This window comes from Macaca mulatta, chromosome 14 (assembly GCF_049350105.2).
Source record: "Macaca mulatta isolate MMU2019108-1 chromosome 14, T2T-MMU8v2.0, whole genome shotgun sequence".
Lineage (NCBI taxonomy): Eukaryota > Metazoa > Chordata > Mammalia > Primates > Cercopithecidae > Macaca > Macaca mulatta.
In genome coordinates, this window is record NC_133419.1 from 121,703,526 (window position 1) to 121,719,842 (window position 16,317).

The window sequence follows — 16,317 nt, forward strand, 5'->3', positions numbered from 1 at the left end:
AAAATGATTGGAGGATATCTCAGCGATAAAAAGAAGTGTATAATTGACCACACCCAGCCACATACAATACTCATATGTGTATTTATATACATTGCACATAGTATATGTTAACAGTAATAACCCATATTTCTTGCTTTTTTCCTAGTTGCTCACAGGGCAACTAGCCTCTTAAGCATTTCTGGGTGTCCCCAAAGGTACCTGAGCTCAGAAGTAAGTCTGTCAACAGAGTATCCATGCAGCATCCACCTTGTACATTTCACTCTGCTCTTCTGATGGTCCTCACCCCTGAGGCTACTTTTGACTGTGGTCATGCCAATGATCTGAGTGCTCCCAAAGCCAGTAATTCTTAAATTGCCAGAAAGGCACTCTGTTCTCTGTGGAAGGGGGAGTAAAGCCCCCTCCTAAGAAACCTAAGATACAATTCTTGGCAAATCATCCCCTTTATCCCCAGAGCAGTTTCTTTATCCACGTCCTTCTGGCTTTTTTTTTCCCCCTCTAACCTCTCTAAGTCCTACCTATGGGATATGACAAAACAAAACAGAATGACAAAATAAGTCTCCAGGAACTGATGATGGTAAGCTGCTATTGGGTGTCTCCTAAAGAATTTTGTTTCCCCTTTCTAGAAACCAATGCAGACGTGTGCATGCACATTACATCCCCCACCTCTTTTCTGGCACACACCACACAAAAGCACATACACTGTATGCACAAAGACATCTTCATCTCCTAGCACTTCGGGGGATATTCCCATACAAGGCTGAATTCACTTTGGGATGAGCCAGCACCATCCCTATTCCATGTATGTTTCTGCAAAAGAAATGGACAAAGGAGTACCTCAGCAATCACAGCTCAACAGTCAGATATAATAATACTAAGCATGGAGTTGGAGCAATAACGTGGCATAAAGTGAAGTGCATGGACCCTGATGCCAGCCTGACCTGGATTCAAATCTCACCCTGGTCACGTTTACTAACTGGGTGGTCTTGGACAGATCACTTAAGCACTCTGAACTTGTTTTCAATTCTATAAATACCATCTCTTTGGAGGGCTATAAAAATTAAAAATCGCACAGGCGCAGCGCCTGTACCTAGAAGGTGCTCAATAAATGAAAGCTGCTGTTACTACATTGGTGTTGGAAGCTCGGGATGCTACTTGTGAAGGGGGCACGGAAGAAAGTTCAGACTGCCACCATACCCTGAGGGCTCATCTAGTATAATTCCCTCATTTTATGGTTGAGGACGCTGAAGCCAGAGATAGGAACAGACTTGGTCAAGGTCACACAGCAAATCAGTAACAGAGCCGGGTCAAGATTCCAAGTGTCTCTGGAAAGGTTCAGCCCAATGCTCCTTTCTGCAGCTCCTATTGTCCTCTGATATGACAATGTGTACTCCTATTCTGCCCCTGGGGATGTCCCCTCAATGGATGGGCACGAGAAAGAGCAGATGAGGTGTTTCTGGTGAAGCCCAGGCCAGTACAGCCATCCCCGTCGCCATGGCAACCCCAGCTCGATTAGGGAGTACCAGCTCCTCTGGCGCCCCCTCCCATTCACGCAGCGGACGTGACACGTGCGGCGGGGTCACGTGTTGTTGTTGGGCCGGGAAAGCTGCTTCCGGGTCAATGCAGGACACTGGGCTCCAGCGGCCAGATTTGGGGTCTAGGTGAAGCGGAGCCGGGCCGGGGCCGGCCGGGAACAGGCCTGAGGCTGAGCGGCGGCGACAGCGGTGGCCGGGAGGGGGGAGGAGAGGCGCAGCCGGAGGAGCCGCCGCAGCAGCTCCCCCGCCTCCCGGGCTGAGGGGTGAGTGGAGCCAGGCCCGCCAGCTCTACCGGGCTCTCGAGGCCCGAGGCGCTCCCCTCCGGAGCCGAGGCGCGGAGGGTCGCTCCTGCAGGGTGCTGGGATAGGACACTTGGGCAGGGGCTGAGAGCCACACGGGGCCTGTCTCGAGCAGCTGTGGGGATGGGAGACCTGCTCTGGGGCTAGAGGGAGGATGGGGCCTGCCTGGCCTGGGCTAGGGCGGAGCTGGGAGGGTCTTGGGCTGGCCTGGGCTGGGGGGTGGCCCCGGGTTGGAGGAGGGCGTGTTGGGGAGCCTGCCCGGGTTCCTGGGAGAATCCAGGCGTCTCACCGTGCCCCAGCGTGGGGGGATGGGTAGATGCCTCCTAGCTGTTAGAAGAGGGAGACGTGTCTGGGACTCCTGGGGAAATAGGAAACTTGTCTCTGAACTACTGAATCCCAGAAAAGAGGACATGTTCCCAGGGAGGTTTGCTGGGGGAAGGACTGGCATGTCTAGGCCCTTGGGACATTAGGCCTGCTCTTACCAGGGCTGATAAAAGGATGTGGTAATTGAATAAGGGCTTTTGGGATAAAAGATTTGCGCCAAGGTTGGGAGACTGAGAACGAGGGTGTTGGAATAAGATGGGGACTGACAGGAGGGTGCTGGGATCTTGGGGGAAGTAAGGATCTGTGTGGAGCTTCTCTGTTGAGTTCTAGGTCTTCTAGTAGGAAGACATTTTGGGAATTGGTGAAGAGAGGAGATTTAATACTGTCTTTTCTTGGAACACGGTGATTCCAGAAGTTGTAGTTGAGGAAAGTTGGTTGGAAGTGTTGAACTGTATACAGTCAGTGGAGGAAGGAGGAGCTCTACTCTGAAGGTTGCTAGGCTACAAAGAACTTATAGGCAACGCCTAGGGCTGTTGAGAGAAGCTGGCAATACTTTCAAGTCCAAATACAGGCTGAGCTGGGGCTTGTCCCTTGTTCACGTCATGCTGCTGTGGAGCTCTTAAGTTAGTTTCCAGTAGTCTATCTTGAGCAAGGAGTATGAATAGGTGCCGAGGACTGAGGAAAACATTCACCCTTTGGGTCCTGAGCAGCGTTAGACCCAGATCTCTAGGGTGGTAACTTTCAAACTTTAAAAAAAAAAAAAAAAAAAAAAAATCATGCCCCACAGTATTAAGTATGGCTTACATTCAGATCTAGTACATGCCTAGGTATGAAGGGAAACTTTCACAAAGCAGTATTTACCTTTATTACATATGATATGTTCTGCTAATTTCTATTATATTCCACCCTCTTGCATTAAAAAAACCTGCTGGCTGACATTTACTAAATTGATGATTTGTGGGTCACAACTTGCAGTTTGAAAAACACTGAAAAGCGCATTTATTTGGCTTCAGCGTCCTCATTCTGTAAGCTTCTGAAGAGCAGGGATGATTCTAAAAAGATGGATTTTTTTGGGGGTGGGGGAGAGGGAGGGCAGCTAGGTGCAATTGATTGCTTCGGTTTAGACGTTTATACCACGTAGATATTTGACCTGTGTTTTCTGAAGTACCATAATCTTGATCTTCAATATCTGAAAGTTGTCAGATCATTTGATTGATGAAATTTTGTGTATGCTTGTGTGTTTTAGTTTTCTCTATCCTTTGCTGTGTCTGAGAAATGTGAGAGGCCTAGTTCCACTTAGTTGCTTTATCACCACAACATAGTTAAAGAAATGTTATTTTACTGTTCCAATGTTGTGAAGATACACTGATTTTCTTTTCTGCTATTTAGAAACATCCCAAATTCTTCTTACTCCAGTAATATGATATACTTTTTGTTACATGATGAAAATTATGTGAAAAATACACGATAAAATATATACCAAAGCCATAGACATATATAAAAGCCTTACAGTCTGTGACTTTGGTATATATTTTAAACTTAATCATCAACCTAAGTATAACTTTGAATCAGTTAACATCTTAATTCCCCTTACAAAAATTTTAGGTGGGGTCCTTAGAAAAATGGTATTAATTCATAATAAACCTTAATGACTGTTGGTGAACAAAGTGAGAGTCCTTCATGTAATGTTAAATGTTGTAATGTTAAAGTCTTTTGAAAAGTTGTTACACAGCCTATTGCTGCAGGACATTGAGTGTCAAAGGATGTTGTCTAATTTCAGTAGGTACACAGGGTATGTATTTAAGACCAGTTTAATAGCGTTTCTTTTTGTTGAGGATGAGTTCATATTATTTGTAACATAGAATTCAAAGACACAGTCATCAGGACAGAAGTACCCAAATTACACTCAGTGGGGTCACACTCTTGATCAAATGCTTTATGAAAACATTCTATCACCTTCAAACTTTGTGTGTTATAAATCTTTCTTGCCTTTAATTGTTTCTTAGGTACTGATAGAGGAGTTATGCTGGCATATATCAGCCGTCCTTTAAAAATGACCTCTTAATCAGGGAAATATTGTTTGTTTTAAAATACTTAACTTTAATGAATGTTTAAAGAAGACTTTCTTTTGTGGTAGGTGCCTGGAACATTAAGGAAGATTCTTATTTATATCATTTTTCTGGGAATCGTGTTCTTGTCAATAAACAGTTATGGAGAAGTGACCCTGAGTGATTGTGTGTGCTTTTTAATAGTTTTGTTTCTTCTTTGATCCTTAGACTCTTAAGCATGTCCACCTGTAGCAGGCTCTTTTCCCCTTCTGATTTTTGCTTCCAAACTACTATGGTTTTGAAAATCAGATGCTTATATTTGTTATATAATACTTTTTTTTTCTTTTCTTAGTGTGTGACATGTATGTTGGCTACTTGGAGGCCAATTTACTTAGTCCTGGGCTGTGTTTTAAATAAGTGAACTCTATATATTTTGGGCCTGGTTAGCTGTGTAAGAAGTAACGTGAAACTGATAGTGATACAATTTGGGCTTAAAGGGTGAAGGAATCATTTGCGATTGCTGCCTTTCTCCTACACGTGATAGTTATTAAGATTTACCATTCCTCCCTTTTTCATGCTACCTGTTCTGCCTTATTTCTTCGGGATTAGAATGGTAACAACCGGAATATTCCCTTTGTCTTTTGTTTCCATAGCTTCATGAAAGTACTCTTCCAAAGAATATTGCTATGATTATTTCATTTCCCTCCTCAAAAACCATTAGCTGCTTTCCAGTACAGGGACAGGCACTACATAAAGCCCATAGTGGTTAGCTTGACATTTAGGGCCTTCTACAGACTTTCTCTACTTTTTTTTCTGGCATCATCATTAGACTCGTAAATGCAGTTCCTCTGCCTGCCAAGGCCTCTGCTCATGTACCTTCCTATGTGTGTAAAATTATCCCGGAAAGTCTGCATATAAAATGTTCCCCTTCTTTATGAAATCCTACACCCTCTCATTTCATTTCAGATGACCTCTCTTCTTTGAAGTCTTTGTTGCTCATGTTGTCTGTACTATTTTTGCTATATTGCTTTGTATTATTTGTGCACCTTATTTTTATCCCTTTTAGATTATAAATGCCTAGTGAGCACGAGGCTCAAATACCCATGAATCACTAGGACATCTAGCACAGGGTCTACCAGAGCATAGTTCATAGACCAAGTAGTTCAGAATTGACTGAACATATGGTTAAAAATGCAGATCCGGCAAGGCATTGTGGCTCACATGTATAATCCCAGCACTTTGGGAGGCTGAGGTAGGAGGACCGCTTGAGTCCAGGAGTCGAAGTCACCTGGGCGACGTAGGGAGACCCATCTCTATGAAAAATTTAAAAATTAGCCAGGCATAGTGGTACATGCCTGTAGTCGCAGCTGCTTGAGAGGCTGAGGCCAGAGGATCACTTGAGCCCCAGAGATTGAGGCTTCAGTGAGCTGTGATTATACCATTGCACTCCAGCCTGGGCAAGAAGAGTGAGGCACTGTTTAAAAAAATAAATAAAATAAAGCAGATCTAACCTAGACTTACTGAATCAGAATCTCTGGTGGAATCTAGGAATCTGCATTTTATCAATCTGCCCAGATGATTCTTCCATACAGTAAAAGTTAAAAGTAACTGACTTAACATGATGCTTTAAATTGCAGTAGGCACTCATATTTTTCAGCAAGTGATGTTAATAAACTGAGCAATATCATAGTTCAGCAAACTGGTTTAATTTTAGGGCCTTGAAGTCAGCCTAGATTTGAGACCTGGCTCTGTCACTAGCTCTGGGCCCGTAACCTCTCTGCTTCAGTTTTCTGATCTGCAAAATGGGTAATAGTACCCCTTATAAAAGTGTTGTGGTAACTGGGTGAGATAATACATATAAAACAACACAGTACACAACACATAGTAAACTTACGATAGATTTTATCTGCTGTCATGATGATGCCTAGCACAACAGTGGTCACCAGAGTAATTAATAAAGCATCGTGAGGAGAGGTTCCAGGTCAGTCATTGTTAATACACAAATTGCTCATATGGTTTTAAGAACTAAAGCTTAAAATATTTTCCATTTTACATTAACAGATTGTGGCCCTATGTGGTGTTTAAAGTCATAAAGATGTTTTGCCGTCTTTAGAAGAATTGGTGTCAAATTAGCATGTCCCCTTCATCTTCCCACTGATGGAAGAATAAAGTGCAAACTTTCGAATGGTGGACCTTAGCCCCTTACCGTGTGGCCCTACCAATTCTTTATTTTCTAGCCGTCCTCCCACATATACTCTACACCAACTACACTACATTTCTCACTTTATTTTGCATCTCTCACTCATTTGTATTTGTGCACATGCTTTCCCCTTCTTTTCATCTAGTAAATTCCTGCTGCTGTCTTGTAAAACTCAGTTTTACATGTGACTGACCTCCTTAGTGAAGATAGTCACTCCCTCAGTGTTCTCAAAGTCCTTCGTCCATACTTGTTTATATATTACCTTTGTGTACATTTGTCTTTTTGGAGGGAAAACGATTTAATCCTGGCATGTATTCCCACTTCTGCCAAAAGGGGAGGGTGTTTGTTTATTTGACTTATATCAGCTCCTCCATTTGTCTGGACGTCTCAGCTTTCACAATAGTAACTAGTTTATTGACCACTTACTTCATGCCAGGTACTTAATTAGATGCTTCAAAAACTTTATTTCATGTAATTTTCACACTAACTGTGAAATAGTTATTAATAGCTTCATTTTACAAGTGAGGAAGCAGGCATAGAGATAGGTAAGTAACTTGTTCAAATTACACAGTAGAGTCATAAGTGAACTCAGAACTAATTGAAGACCATGCTTTTTTAGTTACAGTGCTCTTCTAAAAATGAAATGTAAACAGGTAGCACATTTCCCAAACTTAGGATCTTAAAACTGTGTGAAACTTTGATTAATCACTAATCATTCTTAGGAATGTGAACCATAACAAGTACTATTGTGAAAAGTTATTTAAAACTGTTCTTGGAATAATGCGCTTCCAGTGATTTTCAAAATTTTTCTTTCTTCTCATTCTGCCATTGGTGAGCTTCATTTTCCTTTCACTGTCAGAAGGTGTTGCTTCATGTCTATTGATAATAAAATTCACTTTCCATTTATCCAATGAATATTTTTTATCATATGCCAGACACTGCTCTGTACAAAACTGAACTGGACTGACAAATCCCTGCTTGTGTGGGACCTGTTTTCTGCTGGAGAACAAACACTAAACTCACAGATTATGATTATGATACGTGCTATAAAGAATGACAGCGGGTGAAGTCACCATGGGTGATGGTGGCAGTAATGCTGTTTTTGATGGGGTGGTCAGAAGCAGCCTCTTGGAGAGGGTGACATTCGTGTTTAAATTTGAGACCTAAACACTGAGATGAAGCATCTCTGCCAAGAGACAGGAAAAGCGCAGTGCTGCAAATGCAAAGGCCATGGGGGAAATCAGCTTGGCAAGTCTGAGAGATAGAAAGCCACGGAGGCTGAATAGTGGGCTAGGAAAGGAGTGGCAGAAAATGAGATTAGAGACGTAAGCAGTGATCAGATTAAATGAATCCTTGGCGACTATGATGAAGAGATTGGATTTTATTCTGCATGTGAAGAGGAGCCATTGGAGAGTGTAAAGGACATGATTTGACTTAAATTTTGAAAAGATCACTTGGCTGCTTTGTGGAGAATGAATTGTACAAGAGTCAAGAGGTTCTGGTGAGCAGTTGATGATGGCTTCAACAAGAATAAAGTGATAGAGATGGACAAAATTGGTCAAAATTGGGATATTTTGGATGTGGTATTGATAGGTCTTGCTGGTTAGTTACATGGGGTTATGAGAAGAAGAGAAAAGTCAAATATAACTTCCAAGATGGGAAAGAGTGGAGGGTGAGCAAATTTGGAAAGGGAATTCAGAGTTCCATTTTTGCCTTCCTGATCATACTATCCACAAAGGATACCACTATTCTGAATTTTGTGTTTTTTCTCTGCCTTTTCTTTACAGTTTTTGCCACATAGGTATGTGACCTGAAATGATAAGATGGCTAATTTCCATGTTTTAAAATTTTGTATAAATGGAATTATACTGTATATATTCTTGTGATTTTTTTTAACCATTCAGCATTGTTTTTTTTTTTTCCTGCCCTGTGTGAACAAATCAGCATTGTTTTTTAAAAGCCATTTGTGTTGATGAGGAAGTAGGCATAATGAATTACCAAATGTTAATTTCCATTGCTGTGTGCCATTTTATTTTATGAATATATTGTAATTTATCCAATTGCCTTTCTTAGATGTAAGGGCTTCTCCACACTACACTCCCTCTGCCCCCTGCCCGCACCGGCAATTCCCCCAGGGTTTTTGCAGTTTTAAGCAATGCTGTTGTTATGGACATTCTTTTACTTGTTTCCTGGTACACACTACAAGTTGCTGTGCAAGTTCCTGTAGAGTTTATACGGAGAAGTGGAATCGCTAGATCATAGAGTATGTGCGTCTTCAACTTTACTAGACAGTAATAAATTGTTTTCCAAGGTGTTTGTACTGATTGATACTCCCACTGGCTACATTGCCAGTTTCTATTCTTCTGCATTTTCTTCAATACTTGATATTGTCGGAGTTTTTAAGTTTTGCTGATTTGCATAAAATGGTATTTCATTGAGATTTTAATTTTTGTCTCCGAAAATTATTGAACGTGAGCATCTTTTACATATGTTAACCATTTTAAATTTTATCTTCTATTATTTGTTTATGTCTTTTGTCCATTTTCCTATTAGATTGTCTTCTTCTTACTGTTTTTAAGAGTTCTCTATATTACATGTGTTGCAAATATCTTTTTTTCCAGTTTTTGGCTTGTCTTTTCATGTTTTTAATGTCTTTTGACGATCAAAAGTTTTTCTTTTTTTTTTTTTTTTGAGACAGGATCTTGCTCTGTCACCAGGCTCGAGTGCAGTGGTGTGATCTCTGCTCACTGCAACCTTCACCTCCTGGGCCCAAGTGATCCTCCCACCTCATCCTCCCAAGTGTCTGGGACTGCAGGCACATGCCACCATGCTCGACTGATTTTTTTGTAGAGGTGGGTCTTGCTATATTGCCCAGGCTGGTCCTGAACTCCTGGGCTCAAGTGATCTTCCTGCCTTGGCCTCCCAAAGTCCTGGAATTACAGACGTAAGCCACCATGCCTGGCCAAGTTTTCATTTGACTGCTCAACTTTTTGTTAATGGATTTTTAAAATGTTTTCTTTATGAAATATTTCCCTAAATCAAGATCATAAAGTTCTCTTCCTATTAGAAGAAATAACTTATTTTTTTCTCAAGGAGATAAAGTTTGCTTTCATATTTTGTGTGGAGGTGAATTTTTTGGTAAGGATTCAATTTCATCTTTTCCCAGATTGTTATTCACTGTCCTAGCACCAATTATTGAATAGCTTAATGTTTTTCTACTGATCTCTATGCTACTTCCCTGCCATATTTACATGGGCATGTTTCTGGGCTCTGTTTTCTGTTTCATTGGTCTATTTTTCTTACCCAGGGTAAGAATACAGTTGATTCTTGTTATTTACAGTACTTTTATAAAGTTGCCATGAACAGTGAGTTAGTGAATATGGAAATTGTTACTCCTAGGGGAAATATAGGGTTAGGTTCCTGTGAGCCTCTAATCATAACATTTTGTCAAGTAATCAGTAGATAATTTTGTTTTATATTAGTTTCTGTGTAAATATATTTAATATGTATCATTGATTCGTTAACATTGAATTCACTGCAAACAGCCCTACATTCATGCCTGAATAAAGTGATCTAATTGTGTATTTTCTCCATAAGGCATATTGCAGCTTCTTTGTGCTTTCGAAACACTAGATGGCATTTCAACACTACCCTTGGGGACTACTTAAATAGTGAAGTCACCAACCAAAAGCACAAAAATATGAAAAGCATGGCACTGGATAGATCATGGAAAGGACACTTGTTTATATTGTGAAAGCTGAAACAAGAAGGCATAGTGCCACCTTGTTCTACCTCAGCAGGGAGCATACACATTGAACAACTCAAATTTTTTGTTACTTTGTGCTTATCTGCAAATGACCACGAAAATGCTGCAAGTGTTGATTTTGTGGTAACGAGTACCTTTTGGCAAGTAGGGAAAATTGCAGATAGGGAATTTGTGAAGAATGAGACTCAACCTATGAAATACTGGAGAGAGGCAGTTTTTTAGGAAACTTAGCATTAGCACTTTCCCCTCTCTGTCATATTTACACATATCTTTATAGCATTTTATTTTAAGAGAATAATGCTGTGAATCTTTCTAATATTAAGTGTTCTGGTAGATGCCATTATGTCAATAAAGAGACTTTTTTGAGAATACCTTTATTTATAATCATGTTATTTAGTTCATAGGTAAATTGAAGCAAATAATTGTAGGAAATAATTGCAACTCTTAAAATGTTGAAAACAAGTCTAAACTATTAAACTTTTATTATATGAGAGTTGTATTAGGATATTTTCTCATAGGCATTATTAATAACTTAAGGCATAAGTTTTGTAAAGGGAAATACCATTTGGAGGTTGAAATTTAAATATTGGCTCTATTAGTCCCTCATTAGTGACAATTTTCCTCATGACCATTGATAAAGGATTCCAAGAAAAAGATGAATGAAGATTGTATACATCGTAAATCAGATCTCCCACTAAATGTATTTATTGAGACTTGGCTGTTTTATCCCTCATGATTTAAGATCCTCAAGTGAATTATTTGCATTAATTTGATAAGTGCTGAGAGTAAGAATCAGAAATGGTAGACCTCACCTATGTTCATCTTTTTTATATAGCATACACTATATTCCTGTGTTTTTCAAAAATGTTTATTTTATAGTAAAATGTACATAACATAAAATTTATTTTAACCATTTTATTTTATTTATTTTTTAAAAATTGTTTTTAATTTATTTTATTTTTTATTATTATACTTTAAGTTCTAGGGTACATGTGCATAACGTGCAGGTTTGTTACATATTTTAACCATTTTATAGTTTAGTGGCATTAAGTACATTCACATTGTTGTGCAACCATCACCATCAATCAGCTTCAGAATTTCTTCTTTTTCCAAACTGAAGCTTTGTACCTATTAATTAATAACTCCCCATTCCTCATGCATTCTGGCTCCTGACAGTCACCATTCTACAGTCTCGGTGAACTTACCCCATGTAAGTGGAATCATACACCATTTGTTCTTTTGTGTCTAGCTTATTTCTTTTAGCATCATGTCTTCAAGGTTCATGTATGTTGTAGCATGTGTCAATTTTTTTTTAAAGCTGATAGTATTCCATTGTATGGATCTGCCACATTCTGTTTATCCATTTATCTACCTTTTGACTATTGTAAATAATACTGCTGTGAACATTGGTGTACAAATAGGTTTTGACTCTTGCTTTTGATTCTTGGGTAGATTCCCAGAAGGGGAATTGCTGGGTCATATAGTAATTCTATGCTTAAGTTTTTGAGGAACAATCGTATTTTCCACACCAGTTGCACCATTTACATTCCTACCAGCAGTGCACATATATTCATCTTGAGTTACTGAGCAGCACCTATTGTTCTGAAGTATGGCATAAATTATTAACTCTTGCATATGAGTTGTATAGTATGGGTACAAAAATCATATATTCAGTATTAAATCTTTTGTGGTTGTGGTTTTTGCTGAATAATTTAACTTGCAGTGGCAAATATTTCTGACTGCGACATGATGGCACCTCTTTTGGAATCTCCGTGGAGTAGATAAAATTATGTATTCTAGCTGTAGCTATGAAGAATTTTTGTTTCTAAAGTACTTTGATTTCAGAGTTTATTAATAAACCTACTTTTCATATTACATAAAATATATTTGGTATGCACAATCAAAAGTGATTAGAAAACCTACTGATTAGCACATTTATGGGGTGTCAGTTATATGCAAGGTTCCAGTATATGATAGATGCAAAGAACCATTAGGATATGGTTATTACTCTCAAGAGCTGTACAGTTTGAAGACACAAGACAAACACATGAAAGTTACATTGCTACACATGAAAAATAAGGGTATATTATTTAAAATGAAAAGATGACATGCCAGTATGTGATTAATCGCCCACTGAGTATTTGGAGGCAAGATTAACATGAGCTTAGCTCAAAGGAAATATCACTATCGGGAGAGGTATCTGAAAATGCTTCATCTCTAAAGTATATTTTGAGTAGTGTGTTGAAGGATGCATAAAATTCAGATAGGTGGAGAGGTAAGGGCAAGCTCTTCCAATTAAGGAGGAGTAGCATAAATGTCAGACATTTTTACTGTGCCAACTCATTAATTGGCATTAATTTAGCATAGTCCTTGGACCTAAAAATTAGATTAAATCTATTGAACAAAAATTGCAAGTTCTCCAGCTTTACATTCTGTTCATGCTACCATGTTCACTGAATGGTGATGGTAGTAGTAATTCTGGTAGCAGGAGAAGTAACAGTTAGCTAATATTTGTTAAGTGCTTTCTATGTGCCAGGCACTTTGCTAACCACCCTTTACCAATATTATCTCCATTCATTCTTTGGTAACCCTATGAGCTAGGAGTTGCGGGCTACTATCCCTTCCTGTGAATGAAGAAGGGTAGACTTAGAGAACTTAAGTAACTTGCCCACAGTTGCACAGAGTAGTGGAATCAGTCAGGATTTACATCCCCAGGGAGTTTAGTTTTAGAACCAGCACTTATTACCACTGGTCAATATTGCCATAGCACTAAATGTAGGAGGGGCTAGTGAAAAAAAAATGTGGATTTTTTTTTTTTTTAATGACCTGCAAACTTTTGCAACCTTTATGTGTGATTGATGTTTCAACATTCTGGCAATCCCTGGTTATTAGTCAGGGTGGTTTGTAAACTGCTCTGAAAAGCTGTAGAGTGATGAACTGGTGGTCTGTTCCTAATGAGGCTTTTCCTTAACATGATGGCTTCTGTAGCTGCTGAAGAGCACAGATAATGGGGGTAATCTGTTCTGTAAACAGCTAAGTAATGACCTTAAACTTGTGTGTTCACAGCGGAAAGAAAACATGCATATACAATTTTCTTCTGATGAAACCTAATGTATTCAGGAAAAAGAATCTTGCTTTTTGGAAGGATGGAAAAGTTGGGAATAATTTTTTCCCCTTTGATGATTAGACCAGTCAGTACTGTTGCTTAATTTTTTGGCTCAGTTACTTTGATGTGGTTACAATAGGAATTTTGGCTGTAATGGATTTCATACATTTTTGTAAGTTATGTTTCCATGTCTTCTGTGTGATGTTGTGTACTGTTGACATGAAATACTCCTTTTTTGGTAAAGATGGAATGGCTTGACAGATTAGAGCTACAGAAAGTATGACTTAGCATGCTGGTAAGGCCACAAAAACCCAAGCAAGTTCCCCCAGTTTCGTATCCTGTAAATAGAGATAAGTTAGTTTTTCTGTTTCAGAGAGTGCTTATGGAAAATTACTAGGCTTTAAAATGATTGTTAATTTCAGTACAGGGACATTTGGTTGGGAGACATCAGTTCAAGAGTAAATATATCTGATCCTGCTTTGAATAAATGTAACTTTAAAGCCTTGGGATTTTACCAAATCGAATTCTGGGCCAAATAGAAAGGTAGGAGTAGATGTAAATTTGTTTGTAAAGGAGTTGGGGATGTGTGTGGTGGGGCAGGGTGACGGTGGAGGGATGGGCAGGGTTGAAGTCTCCTTGGAAGCCCTTGGAGTAAAAGTCAGTGAATGTTAAACCTTTTTGGTTGTTTTTGTTGCTGAAAGTATATGCAAAGTGTTTTTGTCTTATATTTCAGAATGTCTAATTTAATAGGGATATAGACAGTTGGTTTAAACCAACATTTTTGGATGAGGAGAGGCTGTGGAAATGAAGAAAGAAGTGTTTAGAAATATCACACAAACAGGTACTTCAGTCTAAATAGTAGTATTGTCTTGATTTTTTCCCCTCATATTTCTCATCAAAATTATGACATTCTGGGGCTAGCGTATTTGGATTAGAAATTTCAAGGGCTGTGTTTATGTATTTGGGTGGACTACAAGCATGAGAGTCAATCATAGTTGCTAATGTGCAGTCATTGATGAAAAAAGTTTGTGTCTTTGTTCAACATCTGAAGTACCTTAAACACAGTATAGTTCTTTAGTAGAAAATATAGACAGCTCTGAGGCTGTACTTCTCACTGATAACATAGTCACAGTTTTAGATATCTTTGTCACTAATACAATGAAATAAAGGCTTTTTGATAGGTATTTTAATGTTTGTAGTGCTTTTAAGGAGAAGCATAGTACTGTGATACAAGAAGAGGGTGGTAGTGGCTGACTGATAGCATAATTAAAGGAACGATCAGGAGTCCAAATTCATATTTCATCTGGCAGTGCTGGATTTTAAAAAAACCTCCTATCAAGAAAGGTCGATATGCCACATTACTATACTTGCGTATAGTGTAGCATATAGTTGAGTAAGAGACTTTGAGACACAGGGTGGTTCTTAGTAGGGTGTGAAATCGTGGTGGCATGGTGTGTTATGATAAGGGATTTATCAGCTACACTCATTTTGCTTTTAGAATGCTAAGAGTTAAGTTAGTGAATTGGCTAACTATAATTCTACAAAATAGTGCTAAAAGTTGATTATAATTAGTTTATTTTCCATTTCATCCAAAGAGAGCATCCACTTCGCTATATTACAATAACTGAGATAGAATCACAGGTATAGATACTTCGGGATAAATGAAATTGGAAGTGCCATACAGAATGAGACCATCCAGCCTAATTACGCTGACTTGGTCAATGTCCCGGAAGTGTTTATATGGGAGAGATAGCTGTCATTCATGACTTCAGCTCCAAAAACTTACTAATGGAATACTTTATAAACCTTAAAAATGATTAGGTAGATATGCACTTACTGACATGGAAAATTTTTCATGGACTATTTTGCAAAAAGGCAGGTTATAAAATTGTATATTCAATCTTTGTGTAAAAAATATATATTTACATAGCATGGAAAAAATGGTCTGGAAGGATACACACCATGAGGTACATCCTCCGGCTTCATGTGCTTGTGAAATCTAAAGTCTCCTGGTGTGGATGTGGCTCTGTGCTTCAGATATGAAAAGCTTTTGATAATACTTATTTACATTATTAGCTTAGCTAATAAAAAGGGAAACTACATGGTGGGGTTACTGGTTTTGCCATTGTTGTTATTTACTTATTTTCAATTGGAAATTGTAAAAAATTCAGAATGAACATTGTATTATTATTAGTATTATTAGTATTATTATTATTGAGATGGAGTCTGGCTCTGTCACCCAGGCTGGGGTGCAGTGGCATGATCTCGACTCACTGCAACCTCTGCCTCCTGGGTTCAAGCGATTCTTCTGCCTCAGCCTCCCAAGTAACTGGGACTACAGGCACGTGCCACCATGCCTGGCTAATTTTTGTATATTTAGTAGAGATGGAAACCGTTTCGCCGTGTTGGCCAGGCTGGTCTCGAACTCCTGACCTCAGGTGATCCGCCTGCCTCAGCCTCCCAAAGTTCTGGGATTACAGTCGTGAGCCACCGCGCCCACCAAATGTTGTATTTTTTTAAAAGCAAATATTCTGGGAGGTGGAGCTTGCAGTGAGCTGAGATCCGGCCACTGCACTCCAGCCTGGGCGACAGAGCGAGACTCCGTCTCAGAAAAAAAAAAAAAAAGCAAATATTTAGAATAAACCTCGTTAGTAGACCTTTATTCATTGATTTATTTCATCTTTCCTGGAGGGAAAAACATATATACGTATGCTTTTCCAGAATAAATTAGTCTTTTTGGGGATACTCTTGTGCTGCAGATCAGAAAGACTGCTTTAGAAAACAAAACAAAAATTCCAGCTACCTAAATTGTCTAAGAATCTGGCAGAGTTTGGATACAGTGGATAATTGTTCAAAAGAAGAAAGCTTTTTGGAGATGAGGTTAGAAGAAGAGTTCACAAAGTGAAAATTTAATGGGTTTAAAAAACAAAAAACAAAAACAAAACTTGCAACAATTGAGAAAGGTAGCAATCCTGAGAGGTTCTTTGAAGACAGCTAGGAGATTTTCCTCCTGTGGCTTCGTTTTCTTAGTTTTTGCTGACC

General features: G+C 39.0%; 1 protein-coding gene across 3 annotated transcripts in view; it reads left to right on the forward strand.

Annotated features, from left to right (window-relative positions):
• Positions 1 to 1,605: 1,605 nt before the first annotated feature.
• Positions 1,606 to 16,317, forward strand: part of TBCEL (tubulin folding cofactor E like) — a 69,538-nt gene continuing 54,826 nt past the window's right edge. Inside the window, exons 1-2 of one of the 3 annotated variants that reach the window (XM_028832648.2) lie at positions 1,606 to 1,795; positions 14,009 to 14,116. The gene's annotated coding sequence lies outside the window, so the exon portion shown is untranslated. 3 annotated transcript variants of the gene reach the window in all.